The sequence below is a fragment of the Parambassis ranga genome, chromosome 19 (assembly GCF_900634625.1).
Source record: "Parambassis ranga chromosome 19, fParRan2.1, whole genome shotgun sequence".
Classification (NCBI taxonomy): domain Eukaryota; kingdom Metazoa; phylum Chordata; class Actinopteri; family Ambassidae; genus Parambassis; species Parambassis ranga.
In genome coordinates this window covers 3670190-3686743 of record NC_041039.1, presented here as the reverse complement: position 1 = coordinate 3686743, position 16554 = coordinate 3670190, and the positions used below count along the sequence as shown (strand labels likewise).

Genomic DNA, 16554 nt, shown 5'->3' with positions numbered 1-16554 from the left:
TTTGAGAGCCCATGGTGCAGATTCACCTCATATTATACCTTTACCTCTGTCTTAAACTACAGCTTAGTCAGCTAAGATACACTATATAAGATAGCTTTCCAGTCAGTGTAAATATAGCACCAACATGTGATCAATGTGATCAAATTCAGTGTATCATAAAACCCATCAGTATTTCCAAAGGCCAGCCAAGATTCACATGAACTGTGCGCAACACACAGATCACCAAACATCAAACATGTACAGAGTGTATAAACTTTCAAGATTTTCTGAATTTTCAGCCTGTCTGTTGCAGACTGTTTGTTGTGCATGTAAAATCACTCTTTATTTTTACTCATTTACTCTTTTGCCTCATAAAATGTTCATCAAATGTATTTTTTTATTTTTGATTAACTGATCATCATATAGCATTTTTGGAGTCATTGATAATTGACATTCTAGCATTCATGTAAGATGGTGATAGCTCATTAAAACTGAAAAAAGGAAAGGTCTGTGACCATAATGAACTTTAAAGCCATTTGTTTATGCCCTCAGTTTATAATGTGTGAAATGAGTTGAGTGCCCCTTAAAATCAGATCTGAGGCAATGAGACAGGTAACATTACTAATGAGTGCTGAAATAAATTTAGCCAGCTGTCAGCTCTTGACTGGATAGCTGTAGTTTTGTAGTTTAGCTACTCCCCACTAGTGAGTTAATGTAAATACCAGCCAGGGTACTCACATGGGGTTTTGACAACCCAACACTTGTCAACCACCTGTCAGATCCCTGCCTTCAGAAACAACACAGCATCAGAATTTCATTCTCTTTTTCCCCCCAAATTATATTATTAGTTAGTTATAGCTGTTGCTGAAGGGCATCATATGACAGTTTCTTCATTCAGCTCTCTTATTGTTTGCACATTTTTCTTCACACTGAGCTGCCTCCCTCTTTGTGCCCTGCCTTTTTTGTGCCCACACAGGCCTGCAGGAAGAGCCCTCCAGCTAATTAGAGACTTGCCAGTGGAATTTCACTGCGACAAAAGGACCTATTCATGTCTGCAGGATGGTGAAAAGGCTATGCTGGCCGGCGCGATAGCATTGCTCCGAGTTGACAAAATGAAGCGACTTTGCTTTGATGCTTCTCTTGTAAAGACACCCAGGCTCTTGACTCAATGCTTTGGCTTCAGTGCCTGCCTACTTTGCTTCTGTTTTGCCATCTATCATCTTCTGCAGCTCTGTACCGTGGGATGGAAGATCAGACTCTTTCACAGACTGTCAGCATAAGGCCTAAATAGTTGACCTCCTATCTTAACATGTTGCCTTCAGTGAGTTGATCTGGTGGCACATGTGACCCATATCCTCTCAATGCAGTTCTCCTTTCAAACAGATGCGGTCCACAGAAATCCTTTGCGTAAACTCAGTGAAGGACCTTCAACCTCATCTGTTAGCAAACCTACTCATGTTTACAGGCTCCAACTCCAATAGCCATCCAACCTGCCTTCTTTTCTATGGCAGAAAAATTGATCATGACTGAGGTGGGGGGGGGGGGGGGGGGGGGGGGGGTTGCCCTCATGTCTTTCCTGTTACACGCACAGAACGTGTCTTCCGTCTATCCGTCTTTCAGCTGATGGTCATCACACTGCACTGCTGGATGTTCTTTTGTATGGTTTGAAGCCAGGGATGGAATTCTGGAAGCTAGCAAGATTTAAAAGTATCATGATTATATTCCTTGTTGATCTTACCACTATTTGTTTAATATAACAGTTAGCTAATTCTCTGCCTAAATGTCACTAATTAACATGTTACACACACCATTCTTTAAAGATTTGCAGATTGCTTACATTGGTATAAAACAGTTCCCCTTATAGCTATAACAAGTGAAAGTGTTTAATTAGTCCTTCAGCCATACTATAGTTTGTGCAGTTTTATGGCGGCTACCTGCAGCACACTTAACACTAAACTCACTAAACTTCAAAGTCAGAGCCTGCAGGTAAACAATGCCTGTCAGACTTCAAATGCTTACATAAAAACTAGTAAAAGAGGTGATCCTGCATCCATTACAGCATGATGGTGACACAGGCCAATAGATCAGTGATCGAGTTCCATGTGCGTCTGTGCACTAAACAGGCTCAGAGGTAAGCAAGCAAAGAAAGACAAGAAAGTCTGAAGGTTTATTGATGTAGAAGAATACAAGGTAACAAACCTGTCTTGCAACCATGTCCTCATACATAAATGATTGGAAGATTGCATACTGTTCATTTTTAACTGCTGTGTGAGGACACTGGAGCCCTTTAGCTGTTTGTCATCATAGTGAGTCACTGCTGTTTTACATAAAGCTGAACTCTGCTGAATTCCCTGTGTTGCCATGTCATAGAGGTCTTGTAACCTAAAAGAAAGTGCTGAAATGCCAATAATTGAGCAGATGATTGATACCACTCTCACATAAGAATAAGGTTACAGGCTCCTGAGATCAGAGGCAGAACAAAGAGGAAACCATTAAGTAAGAGAGGAAGAAAAGAAAGACAGAAAAAGAAAGAGAAAAAGAACACCTGAAGAATGAGGACAGAAGGGATTTCAGAGGAGTGTGACTGTTTGTTTTCTGTATACCTTTACTCCCTCCTTACCCCTCCCTTCACCCACCCTAACAATCCTCTTTTTATTTTTCTAGGACATAGACAAGACGGCAGACTACCCAGGAGGCCTGCAGAGACCATTAACCACACACAAACACATACAATATGACTGGTAGGTTATGTTCTGTCTGTCCTCTCATATGCATAATAAATGTATGTTGTTCATGTGTGAACAACAAAGGCTGCTTTGTATAGCAATTTATTGTGGAGTTGTAACAGTTATCTGTCACCAGGCTATGATTTCACTGAAGAAGGGGGTCACCTTCATCCCAAGTTACAAAATTCTTGTCACATGTTAAATGTTTAGAACCTAAAGAATTATCAACCGGATCTGCAGCTCCCATCAACTGTTTGTTTAACTGTCTGGTAGCTAACCAAATTAAATTAAAATGTTAATGTCAGATTGAGGAGAGGCTTACACTGTGTGTTTGAAGTGACAACCCATTTTAAATTTTTTATTCTATAAAAGAAACAGAAGTATACTTTTTGACAGAACAAAGAAATCAGTGCAACTCCTCTCCTCTCCTCTCCTCTCCTCTCCTCTCCTCTCCTCTCCTCTCCTCTCCTCTCCTCTCCTCTCCTCTCCTCTCCTCTCTTCTCCTCTCCTCTTGCAGCTGGAGAGGAAGAGGAAGCATATAATTGCAAATTGCAGTTTAATCCTGCTCTAAGCTGTGCAGCTCGGACTGAGTGAGACAGAATAACCCTCAGAGTTGTTTGGACAGATGTTTGTTGGAATGGCTTTAATGACAGAGAGATTGTGGAGCAAAGGGTAATGTTGTCATCACGGTGAACCTGCATGCTGCTGCTGCTCTGCCTAGAAGCAGTAACTTCATTTTAATCAGGAGAGACCAAGTTACCAGAATGTACAAATGTATTTGATTGAGTACAAATAGAATGTGTTTTGGTGTATAGACATCAATGTGACATCATCCAAGAAGGGGGGAGAAAAGGAGGTGAAAGAGATTTCAACTGGGGTCTAGACCTGGTGGGGGTGGAGAGGGGCTGAATGAAGGGGAGGACCAGAAGCTGACCTGGCTTGGGCTTCTGACTGGTGGTGCTTGGGATGGAGGAGGGCTGAGGGTTTGATCTGAAAATAGGAGGAAATGTTTTAACTTTCATGCTCCCATGTGATTGGCTACATGAGCAAGGATATGGTCACTGATAGGAGAGGGAGGTGCTTCTATTAATCAGCTGTCTTCCTGACTGAACTTTCGCTGAGCTCCATGTCTATAGCTTTTAACATTTCAGTTACTCTGGTTTGGTAGATCTTTCTATCAACCTATACCAACCTAATAGTCTTATTCCTTATAATGAAAATATGCCATTTGCTTCTTGGTGTGCTGCCATGAGAGTGACACGTGCAACATGTGCACACCAGGCTTGGTTGTGTCACAAGAGATAGGGAAAGAGATTGTAAAGAAGTGACTGTTGGTGCTATAAAGATTGACTGGTGTTAATCCTACTCATAATGTTGTTGTAAAAAATTGACATTGATGGTGTTGAGGTTTGACTCCTATGTCGTCAAGATGGATAGTGACCTAATTTGTTCAGAGTAAAAGTTGCTTTGATAAGCACATTTTCTAATTTTCTTATTGCAGAATCACATTTTCTCTTATGAGTTTGATTAGTTGGATGATTGACGAGATTAAAATAAATGAATGATACATTTTATTAACATTTGTGCAGATTTTACAGGCAAAAGAAAGGTATTACATTAAGATTTGACAATCTGATACAGGGTCCAAGTTATAACTGTGTTTATGTGCTAACCTGAGTCCTGGAATATTTAGCAGAGCACCGTTTCCCTCTTTTCAGAGAGTCCTTTCTGTCAGAGCGGCCCCTGCTGTACAGTATCTTCATACTTGTTGTCAACTGACGTCCAGAATACCTGTAAAGGAGACAGTTAGTGAGAAAGGAAAAATGCTGAAGGCAGTGGAACAGGGTAAGCATGACATTTTAGAAGGTGTGTTTAGCCTCAGGAAGTTAGTCTTTCAGAGCTGGAATTGGGGTGGTGCAGACGTTAGGCTCACACTTAAAGGTTGAGGGGTTGATGTGCACATGTGTGTGTTGTGTAGTGCTTCCAGGGGAGTACTGTACTGCACATATGTGGGTTCATGTGAATGTGTGTCTTTAAGTAGGAGCCAGAGAGGGTGTTACGCAAGGGGCACAGGGAGACGAGGAGCTGGGATCAGGCTCCAATCGCTGGGCTACAGGCAAGGCATTTTTAACACCTCATAAATCCCACCTGCTGCTACAGGGCCGCTGCTGACATAGCTGCTACAGCACATTCTCATACACATACATGAACACACCTCACACACACATGCACACGCAAGTGTGCAGCATGCACATTTTGTAGTGCCTGTACTGTATGTTGTATGTGGCCGTAGAGTCATTCATGTCAACAGCAGAGGTGAAATTGGAAAAATAAAGTGATATATAATGTGTCGGTGGGCTCTGTTGGAACAGAGCTGCTCTTATTGAAAATGGTTTCTGTGTGGACAAAGAGAAGAAGTAACCGGAGTACAAATAAGAAGGTCACTGCTTTTCCTGAAGAAAGGACATTCACTGCAGTTTAAGTGGGCTGGAGTGCATGTGTTCAAATAATATGCAGACTTGTTAAGCAATAAAGAAACGTCTTTATCTGGTTAAGTCAACCAGATAGGTTGACTTTTGTTATCATTATTTTTTCAGTTATAACAAGAAGAAGTTATAGTTCAGCAAGTTCAGCTGTAGGTTGTGTTTACATGTAGCCTTAGGTTAGCAGCACTTGTCCTTGAAAGCAGCTGTGAGGGTTCTTTTGTTACAATAACAACAGCAACTGCAATATTTTTGTGATACACAAAATTGTGAGAAGTGAACAACTGGTTCTCATTCTGGCTTTTGAAGCTGAAGTCAGTTTTCTCTGGCAGTTGTGTGTGCATATCACGGCACTGGGGAGGGGCACAGTTGAGTGTTTTGGGAGAATACAGTATATGCTTTACTGCATGCTTCAGTCTGAGCAATAAACAGCTTGAACCCCTGCTTCAAAACAGTGGACCCACAGATGGAAAATTCAGACAAATTCACTTCCAGACTTCTTTGTGTCTATCTTGTATCTGTCTTTCTTTGGATCAGCCTTGAATTGACCGTGGCCTATATGTTTACATGCACAATGGCCACTCGGCTGACAACAAGCTTTCAAAACAAACACTTCATTTGGATCTAGACTGTGCACCTATCATGTTTCATGGCTACATTGTTGTTATATTGACAAAATCTATCCATAGACAGATACCTGCCAGGGTCCTACCACAGTCAGTTTCACACATTAAATGCATAAGATACACCAGGTACAGTATTACAGGGAAATTGAATGTAAACACTCTAAGTACTTTTTAAAAATTTAATCTGCTTCATTAACTTGCATATCAGATGCTGACGGCTTAAGAAGACACATTATGTGTAAACATAGCTCAGGAACCTGGGATGATAAACTGGTTCAAAACCTGTCCATCTCTTACTTGTCAGATACTAATGTTGCTGCATTCCCATATTTATAAGTTTCTGACCTACAAGCCTGCTGTTGTTTCTGAATGTTAAAAGCGACAAGCTGCCAGATGTTTTTATAACAACCGCATTTTCTTTCCGGGTTAATCTTGGCACAATTGTGGATGCTTAATCTGCAGCACTGTCGCCCAAGTATGACTGATCCTTCTTCAGTTCATCCTCTTCCTCCTCACAATATTGTGACTTTTACAGTAGCACTCACTGCTTTTTGGGGTTTTAGTAATGGGTTTCAGCCACAGTCTAAATCCAATATGAAGTCTGAGCATAATGCTCTGCTCAAAACAATAGCCCACTATTAGGCTGCTTGTGAATGTGTTTGGATGGATTTTACTATCACGTCTTGGTCTGTAGTGACAGGCTGTCAGCTTGCATTCAGGTCACACTAAGCCACTCTCTCCGTTGATACAACAGGGAAGAGAGCATGCTGTGCAGTTCACTGGTCACATGGAGTTTTAGTGCATTAAGCTGATGAATGACAGAGGAAATGTCTCTTGAACTTTTTTTTTAATATTTGATGATTCATAGGTTCATCTACAGGTAACTTTTGGTTGCATATAAGATGTGGTGCTCTGCACTGCTGTTGAACATAGTCTGTAATAAAATAGACTTATTATCTCTTTGGCTTTCGAATGGTGTCTCTGTTGAAAGGCCATGTGTGTTGTTGCTGACAATGAGGCACATTTCCCAAACAACCCCTTCAAATGTAAGGCAACTCGCCCTCAGACAGCAATTAAGTGCCATTAGGCATTTGATTTGTTGCTCTTCTGTTGTTGGGAATCTACTGTGCACTCAATTAACTCATCTATAGGACCAAATGCATCATGGCCCACTATGCAACATTATCACCAGCATCTTTACCTATCTATTGAGATGGCTGAATGCACTAGCACATGTACACAGTGTATGATTTGCATAACAATTAAAACAACGCAGGAATACCACTCCAAAGTGGCTCATCTCCTCAGTGACACAGCCACATATGAAACACTGAAGAGAGATCCTACTAGAAACAACAAGAAAAAGCTAGTCAGCTACCTGCAGAAACTGGAGAAGGACATAATAATCATCCGCAAGCTCTACCTCTGGCTTTATCCTGGGGAGGCCACTCCACACCTGTATGGACTCCCCAAGATACACAAAGAAGGGGTCCCCCTCAGACCTTAGTCAATAGCACTAACTCAGTCACATACAACGTAGCTAAGCACTTGGCTGAAATCCTGACACCACAGAGATGGTAAGGAGATGCCTCACACAAGACACACTCAGGGAAAGAACCAGCCTCACGCCAGACCACATCTGTTACCTGCTGGACATCTGCCTGACCACAAATTATTTCCAGTATAAAGCGAAACTTTTACAGACAGAAGCACGGCTGGGCTATGGAATTACCTGTTTCTCCAATTGTGGCCAACCTCTACATGGAAGAAACAACAGCAGGCTCCGTGGATGGACTGGTGTGGATGACACCTGGGTCAAAATCAGTGCTACTGCAGAAGTGTGAAGCAGTGTGACTTTTATATTAGTGCACCAACAGAACTATTTGTTAGTGTGTGTGGCTTACTCTAAAGGTTTACTATGTTTCAGCCGTTAGATCAGTGCAGGGTACTGCTTCATTTGAGCAGCTGGTACATAGTGTTACTGTCACTCTCCTCTTTTTCACATGACTGTGCAGAAAGTCAGGCATGTAAAAGCCACCAAATCACTGTCTATCACACACTCACACAGATAAACCTTTTTTATTAGACCACACTAAAAACATTTATGGCTTGTAAAAGTCTTTAACAAGAAATGATCAGAAAAGAATATGTGCCTGTGTCTTTCCTCTTTTTGAGGTTTCTCCTGGTCCATGGCCCCCAAACTTTAATAATACACAGATCCATGTTTTCAATGAAACACAACCTGTGAGTCACCACAGCTTGATAACCTAGTCAGGGCAGGACAACCACATTCCAACACACAAACACGCTAGTACATTTTAGCCTAGTTAGAAGGAGCAGTTTCATAAATGCATATTGATCCTCTACCAGGTTCACTTTGATATTTCATATTGCACACCACACCTTTAGAGTGTGTTCAGCGAAGCATCCAGCTGCATAAGGACACAAAAAGGTGACAGAATTCATGTTAGGTAGAAAGGATCCATTTGGATGACAGGTCACAGGACTTCCACACTTCCTTTTGCTTTCATTCCATGCCTCTGGTGGTGATTTCCTCTGGTTTCAGTTATTGTTTGATTATGAACTCTTACTTAAATCATATCTGTAGTTAAAACAACAAAAGTTGTGTCAAATAAATAATTACATAAAGACTCGCGCACCCCCTGAGAAATCCATGTAAACCGAGCAGCAGCACAGCGGTGTATCACTGAACCCCGTCTTCAAGTACAACAGAGAGATACAGACACACACAGGCTTCATCATCCTCAAAGTGTCTCTGCTGGTCTCTGTCAGAGAATTATCAGCCAAACTAACTAGCTGTCGGCTGCCACCCTGTCCACAGGTCGTTGATCACCAGCTCTCCCACCGCTAAGGAGCTATTTGCTAGTGGCTCAGGGGGGAATGGTTTCCTGGCAAACAGAGTGGCTCTGGACATGGATAGAGTGTGTTCTGTGCGGCCGACCTGCATGTTTGCAGTGACTGAATTTGTTTTTTGTTTTTTTTCGTATTCTGACAGGTACCAGCTAAATGAGAGATCGAATACATTAGCACAGAAAGTACACAGTTCTGCACCCACAGCTGACCGCTGCACTTCACTTCTGCTGCTGATGTTTTTGAGTGAACATGGTTATTTGCAGCTGTCATACACAAGTGAGGCCCTATTATGTGGTGGCTGAAGACCAGACTCATTCATTTTCCCTGTGGCGTTTTGATTTACATTTGTGTATGTCGAGCTCTGCCTACTTTTAGATGCTGATGTCTTTTTGCCTTCTATTTCCAGACCTGGTTAGTTTAATGAGCTGCCATAATGCCAGTAGCAGCACACAAGCGTCAGTCTGGGGATAAAAGACATCTACTCAATCAACCATTAAAGGGTAAAGGTGGTGATTTTTCATTATATGTACATAAATTTGTACAAAAAATCACATGTCCAGACATTAGAGAAGGTGTGTATCAGTGCTAATCCACAGTCTGCCTGAGTTAATTGCCAGCAGGTTACAGATGCAGGTAAAGGATGCTTCATTGTGTATGTAGGAGAATGTGAGCTGTGCTGTTTGAGGTTTTACTGCTTGCCAGAATCTGTGCTGATAATTTATCATGCAGCAATTGTTGTTTGTTTTGTCTTTGTTTTCTATAAAAAAAATTATTTGAGGTCAGAGGCTCAGGCTCTCATTATACATTTTCACAATGTAAGCACAAACACATCAGATAATGACCTGGAACCAATAAGCCTCGCTCCCTCTCTCTCCCTCTCAGTCTCTCTCTCTCTTTCTCTCTCCCTCTCTCCTGCTGTGGCAGTGTCAAGTGCAATGACTCGTCCTGCCTATCTGCTGGCTCTTCTCGCTCCTCCTTACAGACCAGCCATTGTCTTAATTTCAACGAACAGAAACACACTGATGCTGTTCAGCTGCCTGCTGCTTATTAGGAGCTCCGCACTTGGAGGGAGTCCAGAAAAGTGACTGTTTGCATTTAGAGTGTGTATTTTTGCACCCTGCTAAATGTGTTGTAGCTTGTACTTGTGTGTGAGTGTTCCTTATACAATTTACTCCTGTAGGACTTGGAATATGACAGAATGTAAATATTCACACACTGTATTTTATCCTAAAATGGCATATGCATCACTATGAACAAATATTATGTGTGTGAAAACATACTTCTAGTGTAACTACATAAAAAAATTCTTGTAACACTGCCAAAATATGCTGCAGGGCTTTCTCTTGATTTTTTCAAACATGTCAGCATGTATTTTTTTCCATGCCTATTTCATCTGGACCTGGCCACCACTTTGAACACATACAGGGTGGGCCTTTGCTGATCAAATGAACACGGCCAGCAGCCTGGCCATTGTCCCGTCAATCAGGTCGTAAATGTCATCAGAAGAATGTGGGACATGGCAGCTATGGGGCAGATGAAACACGCTGAAAGTGACTTTTAGAGTGGATTACAGTGGGAGGTAGAGCGTCTGGTCAGGGACTGTGTAAGTTAGGGTCTGGTTTCTTTAACTAGCAGCTGGAGCCTGGTTTGGTCTGCAGGTCTGCATCCAGTCAGTCCCCACATAACATATATAAGTGTGATTTTGAATCCTGTCTTTACTAGACATTTTGTCAAGCTAAGAAATTTGTGCACTTGCACTTTGAAATTATAATCTGCTTGTTTTTTCTTTAGCATGTGTACTCAGCCACTGAGATGATGCAGAGATGGATAAAATATATATAGATAGATATAAAATGCATTCGGACATTTGTAGGAGAAACAAAAGCTGTTCAAAATCTGTTTCCTTAGATGTTTTTCATCTTGTCCAGAATGTCTTCAGAGACCCATATTGTAATATGTATATATAAAGACCTATATTCTCACAACTAATGGTCTAGATCATCAGTGCCCACCCACAGTGTAAGTCCCGTCCTCTGTCAGTCTGTTTGATCAGCTAATTGCTGAGATTACACACACAAAAAACACCCAAGAGACTGGTTTTATGGAGCGAGCAGCTTGGCCCTGGCTTCTCTTCTCTGTTTCTTCCTCTCTGTACTCTTGGCTTCAGAGCAGCCTTGGCTGCTCATGAGTTATAGAAATAAAACAAAGAAAAAATATGGACGAGTGGCATTGAGACTGCAGCATGGCACTAAACTGCACAGTAGACTTCATGATGAGTATCAAAAGTAAATAGTTTTTTTCTTTTATTTAAATATGATTACTTAAACATGCTAAATAAGCTTTATTTAGCAAGCCCCACAGTAATAAGGATGGGACCTTGTGTCTGTTGCACTACAGACATGTGAATGTTAATTTTGAATTGTTATTATTTTGTTTTATTATGTGGACAGAATGCCAATGCATTAGCTCCATTGATACCAATGCCAGCCTGTACTCCATCCTCATTTTCTGTGGGCAGAGCACAACTCTTTCTGTGTTGGTGCAAAGTTTGTTTTTTGTTTTTTTTGTTTTTTTTTCTGGCCTTTCCTCTCCTTCATTTCTCCTCTGCAGCTCTGCAGGAAAAAAAAAAAGTTAGGCACATTTCCTCTGTGTTAATTACCATAATCGATGATTGGCTTGCCACTGTGTTACTCTTACTGCCACTGTCTGCTTTGCTGCACTTAGCCTGACTCAGGGGAAATGCATTACCTCCTTGCTGGATGGAGAGGCAGCTGGGCTTAGCATTCCATTTGGTACATTTCAACCTTAAACTTTAACTTTATCTAAAGCATAAGGAGCAAAACAAGCTATTAGCCATTAGTTGCATTGTAATTTTATTGTATACCACAGATTGACAGAACACCATAGCAATGACTTTCAGAACTAAATTAATACCCTCTTTATAGTCTTTCATGGCTGGCTGTTTATATTTTATGTTTGCTATGTTTCGGTCAGAAGAGCGGTGCTGGAATTTCCCTTATGCCAGCCATAAGCTGTGGCAGCCATATTATAAAACTATACTTTCAAATTTCCATAATTACATTTTGGTTTACATAAAAGACAAAGTTGGATTGTGTCCCCACACCACACTGTTTGGTTCCTAATTTTAGCAGCTCATACAGAAATATTTCTGCCTCTCTCTGTGTCCACAATGTTCTGACTGTCATTCAGACTTGCATGCATGGTGGTGTGTAGTGGGAAAGCTCTTATAGGTGGTCTGCCATGAAGTTCTCACTATAGGCACTAAGTTTGTGGTCTAAAGGGCGTGCTCTTGGAAAAACCATAGAACATGTGAAAACACTGCAAAAAGGAGTAGAAAATGTTTTCAGCGCTAAAGAATGAACTTTCATTTCCTGCTCTTCATGTCTAGAGAAATCATTGATCCCCCTTTGGATTATGGTGATGGTCCTCTGCTGTTAGCACTTCATCTCATGACGTATTCTACTGAGAGTCTACAGTGGAATAGCAGAGGAATTAAAGCACATGTGGGTAGGTGTGGGCAATGTGTTTTGACACAGCCACTCACTCTTGGCAGCTATCCCTCGCAGCATAGCCCAGGTCTGACATTTGTTAATGTGCTGACTCCAGTCCTACTGTGTCCCTTTTTTTCTCAATGTTTATGTGTGTGTGAGTGCACAGTCACATACAGATCTGCATTGCATAGGCAGACTAGTGCCAGAAACCTCAGTAAGCATAGTAGGTGTGTTGGGGGTATGTACTGCTTTCAGCCAATCAGCTCACTAACTAGTTGTGGTTTGGAACATGTGCTGTTGTGGCAACAAGGAAACTGAAAGGATTGCGGTAGAGGACAAGAAGACAGTTTAGAGTGTTGAATGTAAAGACATAGTGAGAAATTAAAGACAATATTAAAAGGCTTGGAGTGGAGAAATGTAAGCATACAATGCTGAGCAGAGAGATGGATAGAAACTTATTTGGGTGGGCGGGTGGTGGGAGCACAGTATTGTCAGATACTGCTACATGCTGAAGTTTATGTAAACAGTAAAAGAGGCTAATGTATCAGGGAGATGTTGAAGTTTAAAGCTACAGTGCTGAATTTTGTGCCTTCCCTTCTGGCTGTGAAAAGATGGCACCAGAATATAGTGACCAGTAGGGTACTGTCTGTCCCTCTAAATGATAGATGATTGTCTTGGAGCGGTGAAAACATTTGTCCCAGGTAATGGTCTTAGACAGTGAAGACTTTTATTGATACTTTCTAGATTTTTCTATTTGAGGCTCCAACATTCCCTGGTAACTGTATTTCAATCAGTCAGATTTAAATCTTCAATATACTGTGAAATGCAGACAGATTTACCTGCTGATAGGTCTAACCAGCACATTGCAAGCCTATTTCGGACATGAATGTGAGCTCATTCTTTTGTTGTGCACTCTAGCTTGATGAATAAAGCATCCCTACGACATTGTGACTATGTAAGAAAATCCTTCATTAGATTTCTTTTTCTTCACGCTGCCTCGGCTACTCTGTTTGGATCAAATGGCTTGTATTAAAGAAGCCTCTGATTTGTGACCAGTTCCTTTGATTTAAAACATCTGAACTAGAGTAACACTCTCCTGTTGTTTCTCATCTCCTTTGAAATGGCGTTTTGTCGAACATAACATTGTTCCTATGTGAAAAGTGAAACTGTACATCTACTCCCCCTGTGTGTGTGTCTCTTTTTTTGTTTGTGTTATGTATGTTTGCTTGTACAGAGATTTTCTTGGCTTGTATAAATGCCTGCATGAGAGGTAAAATGGTGTCATAATAATAACACAAACATTGCCCACATTACTAATTCCTTTGTGTGTCAGTAATTTGGTCTTTGGTCTGTTAATCAGAGCTGTGAGCTTTGCTTGTTTCTTGTGCTGAAAATAGTGCCTATAGAAGAAGGGAGGTAGCTTAAGAATGAAAGATGAGATCAGGCACCTTCCACAGTAGAGAAAAAAAAGCATTTTATTAAATCACTTGTTCAGTTTATGCTCTGTTTGCAGGCACAATAGCTGGTTCTCCCTTGAGAGGCTCACTGCCTGGCATTTCCTGTCCTCAGATGGCCTCATCCAGATTAGAGGAAATTGATTTAATGGCTTTGGTTTGATGGCTCAACCTCACCCACCGGATACTTTCTTCTTCTATCTTTTTTTTTGCAGCACATGTAGAGGAAAATGTGCATCTTCTGTAGAAGAAAGTAATTTGTTTTAATATAGAGACAGGTCTGGGATCAATAGCAGAGGTAAATGGACACCTACAGCCTCAGGCCCAGCAGGGTGTGCAATTAACTGTGCTGGTACACACACACACACACACACACAGGACCAAGGTGTCTGCTCACCAGCAGGGTTGTGTAATGGCAGAACATAGTGGAAAAATCACTGATGCTTGAACCAGTTTCAGACATAAATGTGAATGTGTTCCACTTTCCAGCAGCAGCTACAAAGAGGTGGGTATTAGTGTTATAGTTGGCTCACAACGATGGTAAACTGGACTGTTAGAGTCCCAGAAGGGTCAGCCAGAATACACATCCTTATCTTTGCTGGGTGTGAATGTGGCAAGGCTACACTGATCCTAAACAACCCGGTGGCTCTGGGAAAGCATCATTAGCAGTGTTTCCCGCCTCCTCACCAACATGCACTCTCTTCATTAGCTGTAGCTGGCTCTTCCTGCACCTCCTGCTAAGGGTTAAAATCTGAAATATTTGAAACAAATTAATTGGAGAGCTAAACAAACTGGTTGAACTTTTGCTTTTTCCCCACATGTGATTTCTTTCAAGTACTATTTGCTAATATCTCTGGTCAAAATGCTCTCTACATGTTGCCTTTACACTTCTTTCCTGGTCACTTGTCAGTTCTTTGTTGATTTGTGTCAAGATGAAAGTGGTACTAAATGTTACCATACTGAGATAGTAAGTGACTAAAATAGGACAAATAGGACATGTTTAAGATCTGCATAGACGCATGACAGATTGTCAACACTGGTGTCAGGTCAGCAGCCTTGCAAGGACAAAACAAACCTCAAAATATAACACAGAGAGCAGCCAGACACTGTAATAATTGGAATATATGAGTGCAACCAAGAATTATTTTAAACCTTGATCAATCTGGCCATTCATCATGTATAGTAGGTTTTTTTTTTGTTGTTGTATGCATATTAAACAGGTATGTTAACTACAACTTGAATGTTTGATAGCAAGAACATAATTTTTTAACATCCTATTAGAGGACATAATAGCATTGATGTTGATGTGACATATGTATAAAAACCTAGCCTGGATACCACAAAGAACCCCAGATTAATTACACAATTACAGACTATGGTGTTCTGCTTTGAAACAGCAACCATTCCAAGTGTTATTAATTAAACATAGACACAATAATGACACATGCCCATTCAACAAAACAGGCACTGTAGCAGTTAATAAAGATAACCCTGGGGTTTTGACTAATGAGTAAGATAATTATATAGCCACATACAATGTAATTAGCTGCAGCATACAGAGAGGTCAGTGAAGGGACACACACACACACACACACATTCATTTCTCCGGTGCTGAGGGACCGTTAGTGAGGAGAGATAGGCGGGATGGCTCCAGTCTTTTTTCTGGTCCCCTAAGGTCCCATGTTATTTTAATGTTTCCCATCTGACATCGGCCATGCATGTCTGGTTCTGTTAGTGCAGAGAAGCCGGTGCAGCCAGTCTGTCTCTTGTGATCATGTATGGTAGAGTGTGACAGATGAGGGAATGCACTGTGCAATCTTGGGTTATCTCTTTAGACTGCGTGTTTTAGTGGCAGAAAGGCCTTGAGGGGCTGTGATTATGAGTCACCACGAGTCTTTGGTCTTCTTCTTGGTTGGGTTATATGGTGTTGAAATAAATAACAGCAGTTAAATTGTGAAGACGCTTGAAGGAGTTGTGATTTTTCTACAGTAATATTTGTATTTTTTTATGTTGCCAAGGTGAATAAGGATCTAGGCGTGTGAAAAGAATGGCTTTCGCGTGCAGTCTTATTATAGCCTCCCATATCCTGTTTGTTGAAGGGATTAGAGTGTGTGTGTGGGTTTTTGTTAATATAATGCACCAAACAGTTAGAGCTGTGGTACAGTTTGTCAGCTGAATAGCTGGTAATGGGATATGGTTCATCGCTGAGCCGATAGTGGCACTGAAAGGATACTGCCATCATTATATCAGCTGCACAAATAATGCATGTTCAAACACTCAGTAAATAGCATCACTACAGGGGTGCTGCATTCAAAGTGCCAACAGAAGCTTCACTAAGATCAAAGAGCACACGTTTGTTTTAAAGCCCAATTACACAGCAAATATAACAACTCTCCAATAAAAACTTGGTTGGGATAATATTGATTTTTTTTTTGTACAATCCACTTTGTCACTTTATCAACAGCTATACTCATGGCCAATACATGTAAATATATAACTAAGCTTAATATGCCATGTTGCTTCCAACAGCACAATCAGCACAATCTTTCTCTCTTCTTTGTTCACATTTGGGCTTGTATACACAATGACTAAATAAGTATGCAATGCTAAACAGTCATTGTACAACGTAAAATCCAATGCTTAATAAAAGTTCAGTTAGACAAAAGCTTGCCTCATTTCTTTGCTCAAATATACATATTTGTTTTAGATACTGTCAGACAAACTCCACCAATCTCTTTCGTATAGTACGCTTTATGATTACAGCTGCTCATTATGTATAGTTGTACAGTATACATATTATACATGGCTGAGCTGTCAGTCAATCAAGATTTCAATACTGCTATCAACATTAGAGTGGATAAGTAAGTTTATATGCAGAATAACCTCAAAGGTAATGCATG

General features: G+C 40.9%; 1 protein-coding gene across 3 annotated transcripts in view; it reads left to right on the top strand.

Annotated features, from left to right (window-relative positions):
• Positions 1–16554, top strand: part of thrab (thyroid hormone receptor alpha b) — a 94196-nt gene that overhangs the window by 39942 nt on the left and 37700 nt on the right. For all 3 annotated transcript variants that reach the window (XM_028432084.1, XM_028432082.1, XM_028432083.1), the window contains one exon: positions 2644–2720. The gene's annotated coding sequence lies outside the window, so the exon portion shown is untranslated. The remainder of the gene's footprint in view (positions 1–2643; positions 2721–16554) is intronic.